The 19,599-nt window shown below is 46.7% G+C and overlaps 16 non-coding genes across 16 annotated transcripts; all 16 read left to right on the top strand.

Moving 5' to 3' along the window:
* The first annotated feature begins 437 nt into the window (after positions 1-437).
* Positions 438-514, top strand: Trnak-cuu (transfer RNA lysine (anticodon CUU)). Its single transcript has one exon. It is a non-coding gene; the product is annotated as a tRNA-Lys (tRNA).
* A 912-nt stretch (positions 515-1,426) lies between these two features.
* Positions 1,427-1,499, top strand: Trnar-ucg (transfer RNA arginine (anticodon UCG)). The gene has a single exon. It is a non-coding gene; the product is annotated as a tRNA-Arg (tRNA).
* A 448-nt stretch (positions 1,500-1,947) lies between these two features.
* Trnak-cuu (transfer RNA lysine (anticodon CUU)) lies at positions 1,948-2,024 on the top strand. The gene has a single exon. It is a non-coding gene; the product is annotated as a tRNA-Lys (tRNA).
* A 921-nt stretch (positions 2,025-2,945) lies between these two features.
* Trnar-ucg (transfer RNA arginine (anticodon UCG)) lies at positions 2,946-3,018 on the top strand. The gene has a single exon. It is a non-coding gene; the product is annotated as a tRNA-Arg (tRNA).
* A 448-nt stretch (positions 3,019-3,466) lies between these two features.
* Trnak-cuu (transfer RNA lysine (anticodon CUU)) lies at positions 3,467-3,543 on the top strand. The gene has a single exon. It is a non-coding gene; the product is annotated as a tRNA-Lys (tRNA).
* A 915-nt stretch (positions 3,544-4,458) lies between these two features.
* Trnar-ucg (transfer RNA arginine (anticodon UCG)) lies at positions 4,459-4,531 on the top strand. The gene has a single exon. It is a non-coding gene; the product is annotated as a tRNA-Arg (tRNA).
* A 448-nt stretch (positions 4,532-4,979) lies between these two features.
* Trnak-cuu (transfer RNA lysine (anticodon CUU)) lies at positions 4,980-5,056 on the top strand. Its single transcript has one exon. It is a non-coding gene; the product is annotated as a tRNA-Lys (tRNA).
* A 915-nt stretch (positions 5,057-5,971) lies between these two features.
* On the top strand, positions 5,972-6,044 carry Trnar-ucg (transfer RNA arginine (anticodon UCG)). Its single transcript has one exon. It is a non-coding gene; the product is annotated as a tRNA-Arg (tRNA).
* Positions 6,045-6,492: 448 nt separating this feature from the next.
* On the top strand, positions 6,493-6,569 carry Trnak-cuu (transfer RNA lysine (anticodon CUU)). Its single transcript has one exon. It is a non-coding gene; the product is annotated as a tRNA-Lys (tRNA).
* Positions 6,570-13,266: 6,697 nt separating this feature from the next.
* Positions 13,267-13,343, top strand: Trnak-cuu (transfer RNA lysine (anticodon CUU)). The gene has a single exon. It is a non-coding gene; the product is annotated as a tRNA-Lys (tRNA).
* A 910-nt stretch (positions 13,344-14,253) lies between these two features.
* On the top strand, positions 14,254-14,326 carry Trnar-ucg (transfer RNA arginine (anticodon UCG)). The gene has a single exon. It is a non-coding gene; the product is annotated as a tRNA-Arg (tRNA).
* Positions 14,327-14,774: 448 nt separating this feature from the next.
* On the top strand, positions 14,775-14,851 carry Trnak-cuu (transfer RNA lysine (anticodon CUU)). The gene has a single exon. It is a non-coding gene; the product is annotated as a tRNA-Lys (tRNA).
* A 1,576-nt stretch (positions 14,852-16,427) lies between these two features.
* Positions 16,428-16,500, top strand: Trnar-ucg (transfer RNA arginine (anticodon UCG)). The gene has a single exon. It is a non-coding gene; the product is annotated as a tRNA-Arg (tRNA).
* A 448-nt stretch (positions 16,501-16,948) lies between these two features.
* Positions 16,949-17,025, top strand: Trnak-cuu (transfer RNA lysine (anticodon CUU)). The gene has a single exon. It is a non-coding gene; the product is annotated as a tRNA-Lys (tRNA).
* Positions 17,026-18,601: 1,576 nt separating this feature from the next.
* Trnar-ucg (transfer RNA arginine (anticodon UCG)) lies at positions 18,602-18,674 on the top strand. Its single transcript has one exon. It is a non-coding gene; the product is annotated as a tRNA-Arg (tRNA).
* A 448-nt stretch (positions 18,675-19,122) lies between these two features.
* On the top strand, positions 19,123-19,199 carry Trnak-cuu (transfer RNA lysine (anticodon CUU)). The gene has a single exon. It is a non-coding gene; the product is annotated as a tRNA-Lys (tRNA).
* Positions 19,200-19,599: the final 400 nt, after the last annotated feature.

Raw genomic sequence — 19,599 nt, 5'->3', positions numbered from 1 at the left:
TTCTGAAAAAGAAACATACCGTTTTAATGTAGCAATAGAGCAGTACGAAACCGTCTGAATGTTGCTGTTGACCATTTTGTACTTGGAGATGGTCTTGAACCTGAAACACACACAACAAGACCGGTGTTAACTAGCGAAATGGTCGGCAGAGTGCCCTCACCGCGAGTTTTGACTGGCACTTGCACATCTAAAACAACGTCGGAAAGTAACTCGTTCGGCTTTTGAGTCACATCAAGTATGTGTGTTAATTTTGACGCCGCTAGCTCTGCAGATTGTCATGCAATTCCTTTACCTCTCAGAAATGATTATGAAATAAAAGTGAAGTACGTGACGAGTGTGACGTTAGGAAAACATTAGGAAGCATGGAGAGATTCTGTATGGGACCACCCAACCCAAACGATTACTGTGTGATCTGCTGCCAATCAGGTATCCACCGAGGCAGCACGGCTAGCTCAGTCGGTAGAGCATGAGACTCTTATTCACAGGGTCGTGGGTTCGAGCCCTACGCTGGCCGGAACGGAATTTTTTTCCGCTGCAGATGTAAATTACCGATTTTCTGATTAACGTGATGTAATGGAAATAGCAACTATAAATTTGCCTACGTCTCCATCAGTCGCAAGAAAACTGTATTTGAAGTGAAGGTGATTTTGTAGACATGTGTGAAAGTCATGTTCTGAAGTGCAGGTGGTTTTGTTTGAAGAGAATATCGGCTACGTGTCAGATGTGTAGCCAAGCAGTAATGGGTCGCCATTGCTGCAAATATTAGTCGAAAATATGAAGTGTTGTCAGCTGAAGTCTGATGATTCAGACAACCATACGGACGAAGTACACAAAAGTGCCGCTAGGCGGCGCCTGTTTAGGTCAGTGGTAGAGCATTGGTCTAGTAAACCAGGGGTCGTGAGTTCCATCCTCACAGGAGGAAGACGAATCTTGGAAATCAGTTGCGCATCGTAGCCGTATAGAAAGCAGTATCTGTGATGAGGAACAATTAGCGACAGGCGTATTATTAAGAATTACTCTCAGATGTGATTAAGGCGAATGGCGCAGATAAAGCATTTGCCAAAGCGGTTTAGCATAAGGTGAGACGAGGCAGTCTGAATTACATTTTATAGATGTATTTCTCACAAATCTCAGAGCCTCTCGCGGTCGTCGTCGTCGTCGTCGTCGCCGCCGCCGCCGCTTCTGCATAAGTAGCAAATGGCCATCGTAGCAAATGCGGCGAGGGACACCCTGCCATCGATTCCGAATGCGCAAAGTGTGTGGTCTTGTTTTCCTGTCTATGTTTGGTCGGTCTCGTAAGAGGTTGAATGTAACGAATGGGTGGAAAAGAGTAAGGGGCAGGGGCTGTGTGGAACGAAAACACAGTTCCTCAGGGGGTGTGAGCGTTTCGAAATGGGTCGTATATAAGTTACACTTGGTCGTCAGTGACCGTGTGGCCTAATGGATAAGGCGTCGGACTTCGGATCCGAAGATTGCAGGTTCGAATCCTGTCACGGTCGTGTTTTTCCATTTCTGAAAAAGAAACATACCGTTTTAATGTAGCAATAGAGCAGTACGAAACCGTCTGAATGTTGCTGTTGACCATTTTGTACTTGGAGATGGTCTTGAACCTGAAACACACACAACAAGACCGGTGTTAACTAGCGAAATGGTCGGCAGAGTGCCCTCACCGCGAGTTTTGACTGGCACTTGCACATCTAAAACAACGTCGGAAAGTAACTCGTTCGGCTTTTGAGTCACATCAAGTATGTGTGTTAATTTTGACGCCGCTAGCTCTGCAGATTGTCATGCAATTCCTTTACCTCTCAGAAATGATTATGAAATAAAAGTGAAGTACGTGACGAGTGTGACGTTAGGAAAACATTAGGAAGCATGGAGAGATTCTGTATGGGACCACCCAACCCAAACGATTACTGTGTGATCTGCTGCCAATCAGGTATCCACCGAGGCAGCACGGCTAGCTCAGTCGGTAGAGCATGAGACTCTTATTCACAGGGTCGTGGGTTCGAGCCCTACGCTGGCCGGAACTGAATTTTTTTCCGCTGCAGATGTAAATTACCGATTTTCTGATTAACGTGATGTAATGGAAATAGCAACTATAAATTTGCCTACGTCTCCATCAGTCGCAAGAAAACTGTATTTGAAGTGAAGGTGATTTTGTAGACATGTGTGAAAGTCATGTTCTGAAGTGCAGGTGGTTTTGTTTGAAGAGAATATCGGCTACGTGTCAGATGTGTAGCCAAGCAGTAATGGGTCGCCATTGCTGCAAATATTAGTCGAAAATATGAAGTGTTGTCAGCTGAAGTCTGATGATTCAGACAACCATACGGACGAAGTACACAAAAGTGCCGCTAGGCGGCGCCTGTTTAGGTCAGTGGTAGAGCATTGGTCTAGTAAACCAGGGGTCGTGAGTTCCATCCTCACAGGAGGAAGACGAATCTTGGAAATCAGTTGCGCATCGTAGCCGTATAGAAAGCAGTATCTGTGATGAGGAACAATTAGCGACAGGCGTATTATTAAGAATTACTCTCAGATGTGATTAAGGCGAATGGCGCAGATAAAGCATTTGCCAAAGCGGTTTAGCATAAGGTGAGACGAGGCAGTCTGAATTACATTTTATAGATGTATTTCTCACAAATCTCAGAGCCTCTCGCGGTCGTCGTCGTCGTCGTCGTCGTCGTCGCCGCCGCCGCCGCCGCTTCTGCATAAGTAGCAAGTGGCCATCGTAGCAAATGCGGCGAGGGACACCCTGCCATCGATTCCGAATGCGCAAAGTGTGTGGTCTTGTTTTCCTGTCTATGTTTGGTCGGTCTCGTAAGAGGTTGAATGTAACGAATGGGTGGAAAAGAGTAAGGGGCAGGGGCTGTGTGGAACGAAAACACAGTTCCTCAGGGGGTGTGAGCGTTTCGAAATGGGTCGTATATAAGTTACACTTGGTCGTCAGTGACCGTGTGGCCTAATGGATAAGGCGTCGGACTTCGGATCCGAAGATTGCAGGTTCGAATCCTGTCACGGTCGTGTTTTTCCATTTCTGAAAAAGAAACATACCGTTTTAATGTAGCAATAGAGCAGTACGAAACCGTCTGAATGTTGCTGTTGACCATTTTGTACTTGGAGATGGTCTTGAACCTGAAACACACACAACAAGACCGGTGTTAACTAGCGAAATGGTCGGCAGAGTGCCCTCACCGCGAGTTTTGACTGGCACTTGCACATCTAAAACAACGTCGGAAAGTAACTCGTTCGGCTTTTGAGTCACATCAAGTATGTGTGTTAATTTTGACGCCGCTAGCTCTGCAGATTGTCATGCAATTCCTTTACCTCTCAGAAATGATTATGAAATAAAAGTGAAGTACGTGACGAGTGTGACGTTAGGAAAACATTAGGAAGCATGGAGAGATTCTGTATGGGACCACCCAACCCAAACGATTACTGTGTGATCTGCTGCCAATCAGGTATCCACCGAGGCAGCACGGCTAGCTCAGTCGGTAGAGCATGAGACTCTTATTCACAGGGTCGTGGGTTCGAGCCCTACGCTGGCCGGAACGGAATTTTTTTCCGCTGCAGATGTAAATTACCGATTTTCTGATTAACGTGATGTAATGGAAATAGCAACTATAAATTTGCCTACGTCTCCATCAGTCGCAAGAAAACTGTATTTGAAGTGAAGGTGATTTTGTAGACATGTGTGAAAGTCATGTTCTGAAGTGCAGGTGGTTTTGTTTGAAGAGAATATCGGCTACGTGTCAGATGTGTAGCCAAGCAGTAATGGGTCGCCATTGCTGCAAATATTAGTCGAAAATATGAAGTGTTGTCAGCTGAAGTCTGATGATTCAGACAACCATACGGACGAAGTACACAAAAGTGCCGCTAGGCGGCGCCTGTTTAGGTCAGTGGTAGAGCATTGGTCTAGTAAACCAGGGGTCGTGAGTTCCATCCTCACAGGAGGAAGACGAATCTTGGAAATCAGTTGCGCATCGTAGCCGTATAGAAAGCAGTATCTGTGATGAGGAACAATTAGCGACAGGCGTATTATTAAGAATTACTCTCAGATGTGATTAAGGCGAATGGCGCAGATAAAGCATTTGCCAAAGCGGTTTAGCATAAGGTGAGACGAGGCAGTCTGAATTACATTTTATAGATGTATTTCTCACAAATCTCAGAGCCTCTCGCGGTCGTCGTCGTCGTCGTCGTCGTCGCCGCCGCCGCCGCTTCTGCATAAGTAGCAAATGGCCATCGTAGCAAATGCGGCGAGGGACACCCTGCCATCGATTCCGAATGCGCAAAGTGTGTGGTCTTGTTTTCCTGTCTATGTTTGGTCGGTCTCGTAAGAGGTTGAATGTAACGAATGGGTGGAAAAGAGTAAGGGGCAGGGGCTGTGTGGAACGAAAACACAGTTCCTCAGGGGGTGTGAGCGTTTCGAAATGGGTCGTATATAAGTTACACTTGGTCGTCAGTGACCGTGTGGCCTAATGGATAAGGCGTCGGACTTCGGATCCGAAGATTGCAGGTTCGAATCCTGTCACGGTCGTGTTTTTCCATTTCTGAAAAAGAAACATACCGTTTTAATGTAGCAATAGAGCAGTACGAAACCGTCTGAATGTTGCTGTTGACCATTTTGTACTTGGAGATGGTCTTGAACCTGAAACACACACAACAAGACCGGTGTTAACTAGCGAAATGGTCGGCAGAGTGCCCTCACCGCGAGTTTTGACTGGCACTTGCACATCTAAAACAACGTCGGAAAGTAACTCGTTCGGCTTTTGAGTCACATCAAGTATGTGTGTTAATTTTGACGCCGCTAGCTCTGCAGATTGTCATGCAATTCCTTTACCTCTCAGAAATGATTATGAAATAAAAGTGAAGTACGTGACGAGTGTGACGTTAGGAAAACATTAGGAAGCATGGAGAGATTCTGTATGGGACCACCCAACCCAAACGATTACTGTGTGATCTGCTGCCAATCAGGTATCCACCGAGGCAGCACGGCTAGCTCAGTCGGTAGAGCATGAGACTCTTATTCACAGGGTCGTGGGTTCGAGCCCTACGCTGGCCGGAACGGAATTTTTTTCCGCTGCAGATGTAAATTACCGATTTTCTGATTAACGTGATGTAATGGAAATAGCAACTATAAATTTGCCTACGTCTCCATCAGTCGCAAGAAAACTGTATTTGAAGTGAAGGTGATTTTGTAGACATGTGTGAAAGTCATGTTCTGAAGTGCAGGTGGTTTTGTTTGAAGAGAATATCGGCTACGTGTCAGATGTGTAGCCAAGCAGTAATGGGTCGCCATTGCTGCAAATATTAGTCGAAAATATGAAGTGTTGTCAGCTGAAGTCTGATGATTCAGACAACCATACGGACGAAGTACACAAAAGTGCCGCTAGGCGGCGCCTGTTTAGGTCAGTGGTAGAGCATTGGTCTAGTAAACCAGGGGTCGTGAGTTCCATCCTCACAGGAGGAAGACGAATCTTGGAAATCAGTTGCGCATCGTAGCCGTATAGAAAGCAGTATCTGTGATGAGGAACAATTAGCGACAGGCGTATTATTAAGAATTACTCTCAGATGTGATTAAGGCGAATGGCGCAGATAAAGCATTTGCCAAAGCGGTTTAGCATAAGGTGAGACGAGGCAGTCTGAATTACATTTTATAGATGTATTTCTCACAAATCTCAGAGCCTCTCGCGGTCGTCGTCGTCGTCGTCGTCGTCGCCGCCGCCGCCGCTTCTGCATAAGTAGCAAATGGCCATCGTAGCAAATGCGGCGAGGGACACCCTGCCATCGATTCCGAATGCGCAAAGTGTGTGGTCTTGTTTTCCTGTCTATGTTTGGTCGGTCTCGTAAGAGGTTGAATGTAACGAATGGGTGGAAAAGAGTAAGGGGCAGGGGCTGTGTGGAACGAAAACACAGTTCCTCAGGGGGTGTGAGCGTTTCGAAATGGGTCGTATATAAGTTACACTTGGTCGTCAGTGACCGTGTGGCCTAATGGATAAGGCGTCGGACTTCGGATCCGAAGATTGCAGGTTCGAATCCTGTCACGGTCGTGTTTTTCCATTTCTGAAAAAGAAACATACCGTTTTAATGTAGCAATAGAGCAGTACGAAACCGTCTGAATGTTGCTGTTGACCATTTTGTACTTGGAGATGGTCTTGAACCTGAAACACACACAACAAGACCGGTGTTAACTAGCGAAATGGTCGGCAGAGTGCCCTCACCGCGAGTTTTGACTGGCACTTGCACATCTAAAACAACGTCGGAAAGTAACTCGTTCGGCTTTTGAGTCACATCAAGTATGTGTGTTAATTTTGACGCCGCTAGCTCTGCAGATTGTCATGCAATTCCTTTACCTCTCAGAAATGATTATGAAATAAAAGTGAAGTACGTGACGAGTGTGACGTTAGGAAAACATTAGGAAGCATGGAGAGATTCTGTATGGGACCACCCAACCCAAACGATTACTGTGTGATCTGCTGCCAATCAGGTATCCACCGAGGCAGCACGGCTAGCTCAGTCGGTAGAGCATGAGACTCTTATTCACAGGGTCGTGGGTTCGAGCCCTACGCTGGCCGGAACTGAATTTTTTTCCGCTGCAGATGTAAATTACCGATTTTCTGATTAACGTGATGTAATGGAAATAGCAACTATAAATTTGCCTACGTCTCCATCAGTCGCAAGAAAACTGTATTTGAAGTGAAGGTGATTTTGTAGACATGTGTGAAAGTCATGTTCTGAAGTGCAGGTGGTTTTGTTTGAAGAGAATATCGGCTACGTGTCAGATGTGTAGCCAAGCAGTAATGGGTCGCCATTGCTGCAAATATTAGTCGAAAATATGAAGTGTTGTCAGCTGAAGTCTGATGATTCAGACAACCATACGGACGAAGTACACAAAAGTGCCGCTAGGCGGCGCCTGTTTAGGTCAGTGGTAGAGCATTGGTCTAGTAAACCAGGGGTCGTGAGTTCCATCCTCACAGGAGGAAGACGAATCTTGGAAATTAGTTGCGCATCGTAGCCGTATAGAAAGCAGTATCTGTGATGAGGAACAATTAGCGACAGGCGTATTATTAAGAATTACTCTCAGATGTGATTAAGGCGAATGGCGCAGATAAAGCATTTGCCAAAGCGGTTTAGCATAAGGTGAGACGAGGCAGTCTGAATTACATTTTATAGATGTATTTCTCACAAATCTCAGAGCCTCTCGCGGTCGTCGTCGTCGTCGTCGTCGTCGTCGCCGCCGCCGCTGCTTCTGCATAAGTAGCAAATGGCCATCGTAGCAAATGCGGCGAGGGACACCCTGCCATCGATTCCGAATGCGCAAAGTGTGTGGTCTTGTTTTCCTGTCTATGTTTGGTCGGTCTCGTAAGAGGTTGAATGTAACGAATGGGTGGAAAAGAGTAAGGGGCAGGGGCTGTGTGGAACGAAAACACAGTTCCTCAGGGGGTGTGAGCGTTTCGAAATGGGTCGTATATAAGTTACACTTGGTCGTCAGTGACCGTGTGGCCTAATGGCAGTCTGCCTGCGGCAGCGGTGGTGAGCGGACCTCCAGGGCCAGCGCGCTGCGGCAGGAAGTGTTTACGTCAGGCGGTGAGTCGCGTGCTTACAGCGTCTGCTTATTAGTATTCGTTCCGTTCTGTAGGATCTGATATGGAATTATGAATCCGACTAACAGGAAAGATACCTTGAAGTTTACCTTTGATAGGAACTTTTCGAAACCAAATTCGTTTGAAGTTGAAGCATGGTTAGAGGAAACAGCTAAGATTACTTTTGATGACATTGTAGGGATAAATTTCTCTATCGTGACTAGTGTTGTTTATGTGAAATTAACGTCCTCTGAACTGTGTGATAGAATTGTAGAGTCCAGTGGAGGTGTACTGAAGTTTAAACATAGCGATGGTACCGTCAGTGACGTCAGCATTACGCATGCTGGACTGGGCATCCGGACGGCACGTATTTTCGAACTCCCGTTTGAAATAACAGCCGCGCAAATAAATTCTGCATTGACACCTTACGGGAGGGTCATTAACAATTTTGCGGAGCGTTGGTCCAAAGCCCACAAATTTCCGGTGCTTAACGGCGTCAGGCAGGTTAAGATCGATATACAGAAGCACATACCTTCATATATTTACGTAGGTGGACATCGCGGAATTGTCATATATGATGGGCAGCCAAAAACGTGTGCCGGCTGTGGTGCGCCCGGCCACGTGCGCTCTGAATGTATACAAAGACGGGTGACGCAGATACCTGTCGGTGAAGCCGCTAGCCCCCCTGTGACGACGGCACTGCCACTGACATACGCTGTCGCGGCTTCTGGTCTTCCACCCGCGACCCCGCCTGTAGATGCCCCTCGTTTGAATGATGTTTTGGCCGATAACGTCAAAGAACCGAGTGCTGACGCGGCACCGCCGCTACCACACTCAGAGATGGAGGTAACGACGGATGACTCCCCAGTGGTTGATGCCACTGGTACTGAGGATGAAGCAGACGCTGTGTTCCCGGCGGATCAACCCCAGAGTCAACAGTCCACTTCGGATGTTGATGATACTGCGAACCCTAACAGGAAGCCTTCCAAAAAGAAGCGGAGACTTGCACATCAAGGAGCCAATCAGCTCGCCCCACAGCTCCACGACAAAGCGAAACGAATAAGCAGCCAAATGTGTCAGAACACTTCTGAACCCTCTGAAGTTGGTCTCCCTGCGTCTGGTCGAATGGACATTGATCCTGTAGTGTCTCCCCCTGTGAATCCACGACGGGTGGAAGATAGTGATACCTCGAGTAGAGTCGTTTTGCCGGATACCCACGCTCAAGGAAACGCAGGATCGCTTTTGTCAGAGGCCACTCTCACTGGGAATTGGGCACAGGAAATGGAAGTATTGGATGCGAGCAATGATGCGGCTGTCATGCGGACCATTGAGACGGAATCTTCGGCACCCCCCACAGAGCAGCATACACCAACCGTACCGGGAACTACAGGAACTCCGACTGACGCGCTTGGCCTCAATTTCGTTAGCCATCCTTCTAAGACTGTTTAATTAATAGTATGTGCCTTCTCCCATGAACGAGCCCCAAGCCTATAAAATTGCCACGTTAAACATCAATAAGATACAGTCGTACTGGCGGCTCCGCAATTTACAAGATTTTGTATACGCAGCGGATATCGATATTCTGTTACTTCAAGAAGTCGCTGCGATTGAACTTGACCGAATAACTGGTTATACTACTCTCTCCAATTCCGGGAGCGGTGCGAATTTAGGGACAGCGATTCTGTTAAAAGAAGGGATTGTAGCGACCGACGCAGAAAAACTGCCTGATCATAGAGGGATCGCTGTCACTTTCCATCGGACACGCATAATCAATGTTTACGCCCCGTCCGGCAGTAGCAATAGGCGTGCTAGGGCTTTGTTCTTCACAAGCGCCATAGTCCCACTTTTTAGGGGAACCTACGATCGTATAATTTTTGCGGGTGACTTCAATTGTGTCTTAAGTCCAAAAGACCAGACGCCTAATTTTAACAAATCTGGAGAACTAGAACGTATCGTCCAAGAAATGAACCTCATTGACACATGGGAGCATACGCACGGAGCGGCACCTGGGTTCACTCATGTCACGAACCACTCTGCAAGCCGGCTAGACAGAATCTATGTATCGGCGTGTATGAAGACTCAAGTCCTCCAATCCGAAGTTTGGCCCACAATTTTTTCCGATCATGCCGCATATATTTGTACTGTTAACATGGTCAAGCAAGGCACATTTCGCGGCAGAGGTTTCTGGAAACTTAACAATGCTCTCCTTAACGATGTTGACTGTCACCGTGTCTTTAACGAAACATGGGAGGCATGTGAACGACGGGTTGCACAGTATGCCTCCGTTACTGAATGGTGGATAACACATGCCAAACCAACTCTATCAAAAATGTTTAAACGCTACGCTCGGGACAAATCCTGGTGGCAACGGCAAACGTCTGAGTTTTATTTTACTTGTCTCAGGGAGCTTTACCAGTCCGATGTGACTGTACCTGAAAATTTTATGCAGATTAAAAAAATTAAGGCAAAATTATTAAAACTTCAGCGGCAGCAGGCAGAAGGCTTTCAAATAAGGTCCAGGCCCCAGAATGTGATAGACGACGAAATGACATCCATGTTTCACGTCATTCGTGAAAATAAGAGGGGGCGGCGGAGATTAATAACTCGTCTTCAGTTGAGTGAAGGCGTTGCGCTCACGCGGCAACAAGACATACGGAACGCACTTCACAATCACTTGGCAGGTCTCCTGACAACGACACATACCGACGATGGAACTCACGATGAATTACTCAATAACTTGCAAAGGACTTTGGGTGCTGCTGAAGTCGAAACTCTCATGCGAGAAATTGATGAAGACGAATTGGATTCTGCGCTATCACGAAGTCCGAAAAATAAATCGCCGGGACCCGACGGTCTCACTGCCGAATTTTATCTTACTTTCTGCGACAAATTAAAGCCCAAGTTGTTGAGTATGTTTAATGAAATTTTACGGCCAGATTTTAATGTTCCTCAGGCTCACGTGGAAGGCATCGTGGTTTTAATCCCTAAACGCCCAATGTGCAGTTCTGTTGACGATTTTCGGCCGCTTACTTTACTGAACAGTGACTACAAAATTTTAGCACGTATTATTTCTAATAGATTGAAAATGTTGATGAATACTGTCATTGGTCAGTACCAGACCAGTGTAGGTGTCGGTAGGACGATCTTCCAAAATTTGTCTCAATACAGGGACGTTATAGCCATTGCAGATGCGTGTAAGATACGGTGTGCGCTAGTTTCCCTTGACTTTTCAAAGGCATTCGACAGAGTAAACCATCAGTTTCTCATCCGGACGATGCATGCCATGGGATTTCCACTACGTTTTATCAATCTTATACATGAGCTCCTTCGTAAAGGAGTAACTCGACTCATGGTGAATGGCCAGCTGAGCGCATCAATTAATATTACTAATTCAGTGCGACAGGGATGCCCTATGTCGATGGCCTTGTTTGCCATTGCCATTGAGCCTTTGCTTGTCACCTTGACACAGCGTCTACAAGGATTAACCATCCACGGCATTAAGATTGTTTGTACTGCATATGCGGATGACGTCGGATTTTTGGTCATGGACGAAGGTGAAGTCGAGGAAGCCCTTCAGATCGTCAAAAACTACGAACTTGTTGCGGGTGCGAAGTTGAATGCCAGGAAATCTGGCATTATGAACATAGGACGCGGCATCTCGCTGCACCATCACGGTCAGTTGCAACTAATTTCTAAAATGAAATGCCTTGGTATTGAGTACAGGAGCAACATACAGCACACAATTGCGGTGAACTATAGGAATCTCCTGGCAAGTATGCGTGCTTGCATGCAGACCCACTACCTAAGAAGCCTTGATGAACTGCAGAAAGTCACCTTCGCTAATGTCTACCTCACCTCAAAGATTAACTACGTTGCACAAGTACTGCCCATGCCACAGGAGACAGCGAAGCGTATGATGTCCGCTCTAGGCCATTTTGTCACACGTGGACACATTTTTAAAGTCAAGTACGATACGCTCACTCTCTCCACGACCGATGGAGGCTTAAATTTAACAGATGTTCGTTCCAAGTCACGAGCTTTGTACGTATGCACCACCTACAAACGGTGGAGGTCGTTACCGAACAGTCTAACGGCTCACTTGTTAACCGAAATAGCGCCGGCCTGCCTGCAGCCTCCTGTCTCTGTTCAACATATTCCGCCTGCGCTGACTCACTTTAAGAGCTTTTTCATTGAGTTCAGTTACGTACGGTCAACTCTCCCAGAAAATGAGCTTTCCGTGGTGAAGTTAGTTTATAATAAACTACTGGCAACCAAGAACAGGAACAACATCGAACACAAATACCCCAATCATCGCTGGCCAGTGATATGGAAAAACATACATAGCCGTGATTTACCAACGTCAGTGAAAGCCTCTTGGTACAGGGTCGTGAACCGTAAAATAAGTACCAATTCACGACTTCATGCTCTACATTTGGCTGACTCACCTTTGTGCCTAACGTGCAACTTGCCTGATACTGATGAACATCGTTTTCTGTGCACCACTGTCCAAGCAGTTTGGCCATGCATTCGCCGAAAACTGGCTACGATTATGAGGACTTCCCAGCTTTGTATTAAACCTGAAGATTTCCTGTATCCGGATTCAGTGCCGTACCCGAACACCAAACGGAACTCTGTCAATTGGTTGAAGGGTCATTATGTTCATTATTTACAGACGCAAGAACCCAAGAGTGAGGCGGCGTTCTGTCTTTACCTGGCATTACAGTTTCACATACTTTCACAGACGAGACATTACAGGAAACGATATGCGAATTTTTTAGAAGTCGTTCTTCGATGAAAGAAGTATTTTTTTCTTTCCTTCATTCTACATTGCTTTGTTTTTTCTCTTTTCTTCTTCAAATGTCACAGTGACGTATACTGAACAGTGTTACGACAAGGACTATTTTATTTTCTTCTGTTTTTCTAGCGGACCAGAGTTCCTTTTTCATTTTCTATTAAAAAAAAAAATATATATATATATTCTACTTTGTCACCATTGCGGGACTATGCAATAGGTTTAGAAGTATCTTTGGTTTGGAAATCGGAATAGTTCAGAAGAATAAGTACTTCAGAAATCATGGCAGATGAAGCCGACGCCGACGAAGGCGATTTATGGCGAGCGCAAGGCGGGGCTGAAGGGGAGGAAGGAGGCCCTAAAAAAAAAAAAAAAAACAAAAAAAAAAAAATGGATAAGGCGTCGGACTTCGGATCCGAAGATTGCAGGTTCGAATCCTGTCACGGTCGTGTTTTTCCATTTCTGAAAAAGAAACATACCGTTTTAATGTAGCAATTGAGCAGTACGAAACCGTCTGAATGTTGCTGTTGACCATTTTGTACTTGGAGATGGTCTTGAACCTGAAACACACACAACAAGACCGGTGTTAACTAGCGAAATGGTCGGCAGAGTGCCCTCACCGCGAGTTTTGACTGGCACTTGCACATCTAAAACAACGTCGGAAAGTAACTCGTTCGGCTTTTGAGTCACATCAAGTATGTGTGTTAATTTTGACGCCGCTAGCTCTGCAGATTGTCATGCAATTCCTTTACCTCTCAGAAATGATTATGAAATAAAAGTGAAGTACGTGACGAGTGTGACGTTAGGAAAACATTAGGAAGCATGGAGAGATTCTGTATGGGACCACCCAACCCAAACGATTACTGTGTGATCTGCTGCCAATCAGGTATCCACCGAGGCAGCACGGCTAGCTCAGTCGGTAGAGCATGAGACTCTTATTCACAGGGTCGTGGGTTCGAGCCCTACGCTGGCCGGAACTGAATTTTTTTTCCGCTGCAGATGTAAATTACCGATTTTCTGATTAACGTGATGTAATGGAAATAGCAACTATAAATTTGCCTACGTCTCCATCAGTCGCAAGAAAACTGTATTTGAAGTGAAGGTGATTTTGTAGACATGTGTGAAAGTCATGTTCTGAAGTGCAGGTGGTTTTGTTTGAAGAGAATATCGGCTACGTGTCAGATGTGTAGCCAAGCAGTAATGGGTCGCCATTGCTGCAAATATTAGTCGAAAATATGAAGTGTTGTCAGCTGAAGTCTGATGATTCAGACAACCATACGGACGAAGTACACAAAAGTGCCGCTAGGCGGCGGCTGTTTAGGTCAGTGGTAGAGCATTGGTCTAGTAAACCAGGGGTCGTGAGTTCCATCCTCACAGGAGGAAGACGAATCTTGGAAATCAGTTGCGCATCGTAGCCGTATAGAAAGCAGTATCTGTGATGAGGAACAATTAGCGACAGGCGTATTATTAAGAATTACTCTCAGATGTGATTAAGGCGAATGGCGCAGATAAAGCATTTGCCAAAGCGGTGCGGCATAAAGTTGGACGAGGCAGTCTGAATTACATTTTATAGATGTATTTCTCACAAATCTCAGAGCCTCTCGCGGTCGTCGTCGTCGTCGTCGCCGCCGCCGCCGCTTCTGCATAAGTAGAAAATGGCCATCGTAGCAAATGCGGCGAGGGACACCCTGCCATCGATTCCGAATGCGCAAAGTGTGTGGTCTTGTTTTCCTGTCTATGTTTGGTCGGTCTCGTAAGAGGTTGAATGTAACGAATGGGTGGAAAAGAGTAAGGGGCAGGGGCTGTGTGGAACGAAAACACAGTTCCTCAGGGGGTGTGAGCGTTTCGAAATGGGTCGTATATAAGTTACACTTGGTCGTCAGTGACCGTGTGGCCTAATGGATAAGGCGTCGGACTTCGGATCCGAAGATTGCAGGTTCGAATCCTGTCACGGTCGTGTTTTCCCATTTCTGAAAAAGAAACATACCGTTTTAATGTAGCAATTGAGCAGTACGAAACCGTCTGAATGTTGCTGTTGACCATTTTGTACTTGGAGATGGTCTTGAACCTGAAACACACACAACAAGACCGGTGTTAACTAGCGAAATGGTCGGCAGAGTGCCCTCACCGCGAGTTTTGACTGGCACTTGCACATCTAAAACAACGTCGGAAAGTAACTCGTTCGGCTTTTGAGTCACATCAAGTATGTGTGTTAATTTTGACGCCGCTAGCTCTGCAGATTGTCATGCAATTCCTTTACCTCTCAGAAATGATTATGAAATAAAAGTGAAGTACGTGACGAGTGTGACGTTAGGAAAACATTAGGAAGCATGGAGAGATTCTGTATGGGACCACCCAACCCAAACGATTACTGTGTGATCTGCTGCCAATCAGGTATCCACCGAGGCAGCACGGCTAGCTCAGTCGGTAGAGCATGAGACTCTTATTCACAGGGTCGTGGGTTCGAGCCCTACGCTGGCCGGAACTGAATTTTTTTCCGCTGCAGATGTAAATTACCGATTTTCTGATTAACGTGATGTAATGGAAATAGCAACTATAAATTTGCCTACGTCTCCATCAGTCGCAAGAAAACTGTATTTGAAGTGAAGGTGATTTTGTAGACATGTGTGAAAGTCATGTTCTGAAGTGCAGGTGGTTTTGTTTGAAGAGAATATCGGCTACGTGTCAGATGTGTAGCCAAGCAGTAATGGGTCGCCATTGCTGCAAATATTAGTCGAAAATATGAAGTGTTGTCAGCTGAAGTCTGATGATTCAGACAACCATACGGACGAAGTACACAAAAGTGCCGCTAGGCGGCGCCTGTTTAGGTCAGTGGTAGAGCATTGGTCTAGTAAACCAGGGGTCGTGAGTTCCATCCTCACAGGAGGAAGACGAATCTTGGAAATCAGTTGCGCATCGTAGCCGTATAGAAAGCAGTATCTGTGATGAGGAACAATTAGCGACAGGCGTATTATTAAGAATTACTCTCAGATGTGATTAAGGCGAATGGCGCAGATAAAGCATTTGCCAAAGCGGTTTAGCACTCTCCCTCGGTGGCTTCCGTCAACTCCCCCTCCCTGATGATGCCCTCCTCCCCTCCATCTACCCCTCCTACCAACTTTGAGCCTTACCTTCCCTCTCCTCTCCTTTTCCTGTGGGCACCCTCTCTCCCTTCTCTCCCTCCCTCCCCTCCCCTTTCTCTTTGGGCTTCCACTCCCCCTACCCTCCCCCTTCTCCTCCATCCCTGTCCTCCACTGGCATCTTCCCCTCCCCCTCTCTCTCCTCTTCCCCACACCTTTTCCCCTTGGCAGGCCACGACTCTGCTGTCTTCCATCAGTTACTTTCATCGTCCTACGCCGAAGACCATCGCATGTGTTTGTGCCTCGACTCTCCTGCAGTGTGTTTGTGTTTCGTCGTTTGTGCTCCGCTGGTTCACGTGTGGCCATCTGCCATCTGCGTTTGTGCACCGTGTTTCTCCGCTTTTATCCATTGTGCTACGCACGTGACCGACTCCGTTTTAACTCTGTTTTGTCTACTGTTTGTACCCCGCCGTCTTGATTGTTTTTATATCTCACTCATCTCTGTTCTGTGTATACTCTGAGGCCGAAGAGCGGCATACTTGGTCCGCTGCCGGCCTACCTGTTTGTCACAGGTATTAAAATCACAATAAAGGAAAAAAAAAAAAAAAAAGCGGTTTAGCATACGGTGAGACGAGGCAGTCTGAATTACATTTTATAGATGTATTTCTCACAAATCTCAGAGCCTCTCGCGGTCGTCGTCGTCGTCGTCGTCGTCGTCGCCGCCGCCGCCGCTTCTGCATAAGTAGCAAATGGCCATCGTAGCAAATGCGGCGAGGGACACCCTGCCATCGATTCCGAATGCGCAAAGTGTGTGGTCTTGTTTTCCTGTCTATGTTTGGTCGGTCTCGTAAGAGGTTGAATGTAACGAATGGGTGGAAAAGAGTAAGGGGCAGGGGCTGTGTGGAACGAAAACACAGTTCCTCAGGGGGTGTGAGCGTTTCGAAATGGGTCGTATATAAGTTACACCTGGTCGTCAGTGACCGTGTGGCCTAATGGATAAGGCGTCGGACTTCGGATCCGAAGATTGCAGGTTCGAATCCTGTCACGGTCGTGTTTTTCCATTTCTGAAAAAGAAACATACCGTTTTAATGTAGCAATTGAGCAGTACGAAACCGTCTGAATGTTGCTGTTGACCATTTTGTACTTGGAGATGGTCTTGAACCTGAAACACACACAACAAGACCGGTGTTAACTAGCGAAATGGTCGGCAGAGTGCCCTCACCGCGAGTTTTGACTGGCACTTGCACATCTAAAACAACGTCGGAAAGTAACTCGTTCGGCTTTTGAGTCACATCAAGTATGTGTGTTAATTTTGACGCCGCTAGCTCTGCAGATTGTCATGCAATTCCTTTACCTCTCAGAAATGATTATGAAATAAAAGTGAAGTACGTGACGAGTGTGACGTTAGGAAAACATTAGGAAGCATGGAGAGATTCTGTATGGGACCACCCAACCCAAACGATTACTGTGTGATCTGCTGCCAATCAGGTATCCACCGAGGCAGCACGGCTAGCTCAGTCGGTAGAGCATGAGACTCTTATTCACAGGGTCGTGGGTTCGAGCCCTACGCTGGCCGGAACTGAATTTTTTTCCGCTGCAGATGTAAATTACCGATTTTCTGATTAACGTGATGTAATGGAAATAGCAACTATAAATTTGCCTACGTCTCCATCAGTCGCAAGAAAACTGTATTTGAAGTGAAGGTGATTTTGTAGACATGTGTGAAAGTCATGTTCTGAAGTGCAGGTGGTTTTGTTTGAAGAGAATATCGGCTACGTGTCAGATGTGTAGCCAAGCAGTAATGGGTCGCCATTGCTGCAAATATTAGTCGAAAATATGAAGTGTTGTCAGCTGAAGTCTGATGATTCAGACAACCATACGGACGAAGTACACAAAAGTGCCGCTAGGCGGCGCCTGTTTAGGTCAGTGGTAGAGCATTGGTCTAGTAAACCAGGGGTCGTGAGTTCCATCCTCACAGGAGGAAGACGAATCTTGGAAATCAGTTGCGCATCGTAGCCGTATAGAAAGCAGTATCTGTGATGAGGAACAATTAGCGACAGGCGTATTATTAAGAATTACTCTCAGATGTGATTAAGGCGAATGGCGCAGATAAAGCATTTGCCAAAGCGGTTTAGCACTCTCCCTCGGTGGCTTCCGTCAACTCCCCCTCCCTGATGATGCCCTCCTCCCCTCCATCTACCCCTCCTACCAACTTTGAGCCTTACCTTCCCTCTCCTCTCCTTTTCCTGTGGGCACCCTCTCTCCCTTCTCTCCCTCCCTCCCCTCCCCTTTCTCCTTGGGCTTCCACTCCCCCTACCCTCCCCCTTCTCCTCCATCCCTGTCCTCCACTGGCATCTTCCCCTCCCCCTCTCTCTCCTCTTCCCCACACCTTTTCCCCTTGGCAGGCCACGACTCTGCTGTCTTCCATCAGTTACTTTCATCGTCCTACGCCGAAGACCATCGCATGTGTTTGTGCCTCGACTCTCCTGCAGTGTGTTTGTGTTTCGTCGTTTGTGCTCCGCTGGTTCACGTGTGGCCATCTGCCATCTGCGTTTGTGCACCGTGTTTCTCCGCTTTTATCCATTGTGCTACGCACGTGACCGACTCCGTTTTAACTCTGTTTTGTCTACTGTTTGTACCCCGCCGTCTTGATTGTTTTTATATCTCACTCATCTCTGTTCTGTGTATACTCTGAGGCCGAAGAGCGGCATACTTGGTCCGCTGCCGGCCTACCTGTTTGTCACAGGTATTAAAATCACAATAAAGGAAAAAAAAAAAAAAAAAGCGGTTTAGCATACGGTGAGACGAGGCAGTCTGAATTACATTTTATAGATGTATTTCTCACAAATCTCAGAGCCTCTCGCGGTCGTCGTCGTCGTCGTCGTCGTCGTCGCCGCCGCCGCCGCTTCTGCATAAGTAGCAAATGGCCATCGTAGCAAATGCGGCGAGGGACACCCTGCCATCGATTCCGAATGCGCAAAGTGTGTGGTCTTGTTTTCCTGTCTATGTTTGGTCGGTCTCGTAAGAGGTTGAATGTAACGAATGGGTGGAAAAGAGTAAGGGGCAGGGGCTGTGTGGAACGAAAACACAGTTCCTCAGGGGGTGTGAGCGTTTCGAAATGGGTCGTATATAAGTTACACCTGGTCGTCAGTGACCGTGTGGCCTAATGGATAAGGCGTCGGACTTCGGATCCGAAGATTGCAGGTTCGAATCCTGTCACGGTCGTGTTTTTCCATTTCTGAAAAAGAAACATACCGTTTTAATGTAGCAATTGAGCAGTACGAAACCGTCTGAATGTTGCTGTTGACCATTTTGTACTTGGAGATGGTCTTGAACCTGAAACACACACAACAAGACCGGTGTTAACTAGCGAAATGGTCGGCAGAGTGCCCTCACCGCGAGTTTTGACTGGCACTTGCACATCTAAAACAACGTCGGAAAGTAACTCGTTCGGCTTTTGAGTCACATCAAGTATGTGTGTTAATTTTGACGCCGCTAGCTCTGCAGATTGTCATGCAATTCCTTTACCTCTCAGAAATGATTATGAAATAAAAGTGAAATACGTGACGAGTGTGACGTTAGGAAAACATTAGGAAGCATGGAGAGATTCTGTATGGGACCACCCAACCCAAACGATTACTGTGTGATCTGCTGCCAATCAGGTATCCACCGAGGCAGCACGGCTAGCTCAGTCGGTAGAGCATGAGACTCTTATTCACAGGGTCGTGGGTTCGAGCCCTACGCTGGCCGGAACGGAATTTTTTTCCGCTGCAGATGTAAATTACCGATTTTCTGATTAACGTGATGTAATGGAAATAGCAACTATAAATTTGCCTACGTCTCCATCAGTCGCAAGAAAACTGTATTTGAAGTGAAGGTGATTTTGTAGACATGTGTGAAAGTCATGTTCTGAAGTGCAGGTGGTTTTGTTTGAAGAGAATATCGGCTACGTGTCAGATGTGTAGCCAAGCAGTAATGGGTCGCCATTGCTGCAAATATTAGTCGAAAATATGAAGTGTTGTCAGCTGAAGTCTGATGATTCAGACAACCATACGGACGAAGTACACAAAAGTGCCGCTAGGCGGCGCCTGTTTAGGTCAGTGGTAGAGCATTGGTCTAGTAAACCAGGGGTCGTGAGTTCCATCCTCAC

Source organism: Schistocerca gregaria, unplaced genomic scaffold (genome assembly GCF_023897955.1).
Source record: "Schistocerca gregaria isolate iqSchGreg1 unplaced genomic scaffold, iqSchGreg1.2 ptg000180l, whole genome shotgun sequence".
Classification (NCBI taxonomy): Eukaryota; Metazoa; Arthropoda; class Insecta; order Orthoptera; family Acrididae; genus Schistocerca; species Schistocerca gregaria.
The sequence above is the reverse complement of the archived record's forward strand: the minus strand, read 5'-3'. Positions and strand labels throughout refer to the sequence as shown.